Below are 2,332 nucleotides of genomic sequence, written 5' to 3' on the forward strand. Positions count from 1 at the left end.
ATTCAGTCTCTTCCATTTTTAGTAGTGTTTTTTATTCAATCCGCTCATTATAATTGTTGTGCTTTTTAAATCAAGTCTGGTGGATTCAACTTTTCACTTTCTTATGGGGCCTTTCCGAGAAGCGTAACCCTACCTTAATCTGTTTCTAATAAATAGTGCCTATGATAAAATCACATCCCGGGCAACACCGGGTGTATCAGCTAGTGAATAAATAAAATCAATACCCAGCTATGCTCCAGATACAAGTCCAAAATTATTCATGAGGATTGGCAAAGGAGGTGTCAAAGAGACAAAACATGTGAATGTTCCATCAGCTGTTAGCGGCCTGGCACCTGACTCTGAATCTAGGACCTAGAATGGACCTAGAAACTGAGGCCCTCACTTTGCCTGAGCAAAGCGGCCCCACACGTATGGCCACAGAAAAGAAGGATGATACATTTGCACAATGTGTTAGGAGACTTCAAAGGAGCAGGAGAACACCCCAAAGACTAGGAGCTTTTCTACATGAGCCTAAAATCCCACACCTTTACTGGGGCTTTTGCTTCCGGATTCTTTGCAGGATTAAGATGGGTTCCTTTACATGAGTGGACACATGCTTTGATTCGGGGTCTTCATTTGTCTGCAAGTTCTATATGTTTAATTATACAGCCACTAGATGGCACTGGGGTATAGTGGAACTGCGCAATTATACTCAGCCAATATAGCAGATTAAAGGTCCTTGCCGTGTTATCTCTGATTTTCAAAAAATGGGGTAAAGGTGACAAAGCACGGGAGATGCCCTGGAGGTTGCCAACATCATGTTAATGACTGCAAACTTCTGTGAATGACCAATCACAAGCGTGCAATAAAAGCCTTGTGTAGAAATGCTCTAGATCGCTGACTTTAAGGAGCAAACTCTATCTTTGTTTTGTGTGTTGGAGATGGGATTGCATTTGGGGAATTTACTGATTTGTTATAGGAGTTTTTCTTAGAAATTTCCATATTGCCTTTTGGAGCTTATCTCACTATTCTTGATTTGTGTCTTGTGCATGCTAATCGTAGTGGTGCTGGGAATTCTAATTGATTTCTTTTAAAAGTACCTTGTTTAGATATTTTTACTAATATGTGCTTTTAATCCTGCACATTCTTCCATGTTTTGCTTAATGCTGTTCATTTGTGTCTTATAGGAGAGGCTATCATTTTTGTTGGCCTGTTTGTTTTTAGTGGTCTGGAGTCCAGATCATATCATATACATTACACTGGTTGTTTCATATTTTGACTATACATTGGGGCTCTGTCTGACCCTAATATCTACTAGTCAGATACTGGCATCAAATAGTTATTCAATTTACAGTCAGAATCTTAAACCACCAATGAAATGTATTCAACAATGGTTTTAATTTTTATCTTGTTAATTTTTATGCTTTTTACAAGCAGAGGTGGATTGAATCAGGAATCCCCTAGTCCAAGTGTGTGGTCAGGCCTTGGAGCACTTAGACACAGAAGGGAAAAGGTGTGTGCAGCATCGAGCTGTAGGTCAGTTGAACGGAAGATGCTGTGCACGCACAAAGTCCTCGGTTCCATTCTCAGCATCTCCAGGTAGGTCTGGGGCAGGCTGTTGTCTAAGACCCTAGACAGCCACTGCTAGCCCGTGTGAATCAGGGGTGTTGAACCTCTTGCTGCCTAAGGGTCAAATTCAGTTTTGGAGAAGCGCTTGGGTGGCTACATTCCAGTGGTGAGTGGGGCCAAAGACAGGGCAGGGTAAAAAATGCCAGCATATTTTAGCTCAAAGCTCTTACCGGCAGTAACAAAGCTTTAGGAGAGGCAGTGCAACCTTTTAGAAAGGGAGAAATACTGTGCAAAAGCCAGGAAACCACAAAAAGAGTCCATTGGTGGAGGGGTTGGTGAAAAGGGTACAGCCATCTGCAGAACCCTGGAGAGCCAGATTGGGACCCTGGGGGGCACGGGGCAGGATTTGGCCAACAGGCCTGAGGTTCAACACCCCTGACGTAGATAAATTAGATGCATCAATGTTCTGTTTCAGTATAAGACAGCTTTCTATGTACCTAACATCAGCCCTTGCAATTTGCAAGAAGTTTGAAACCTCTGGATTCTGTCCTGGCCCAGTCAAGACAGCAATATTTTCTGCCTGCTGCACTTGAGGGTTCTGCTCAAGATCCCAGCTTCCCACCACTGATTTCAGGAATCCTGAGGAGGAAAATCTACTCCCCCGTGCTAGATTTAGGTGCTAAACTAAGCAGAGGATTTGTGGTTCAGACAGACAGACCATAAGAATATTCTTTGAGTGAATCCTCCCCCCACCACCCCGCAATCAAAGAAATCATGGTATTTT

This window comes from Heloderma suspectum, chromosome 3, assembly GCF_057233095.1.
Source record: "Heloderma suspectum isolate Gila_16-S chromosome 3, 16-S_ref, whole genome shotgun sequence".
Lineage (NCBI taxonomy): Eukaryota > Metazoa > Chordata > Lepidosauria > Squamata > Helodermatidae > Heloderma > Heloderma suspectum.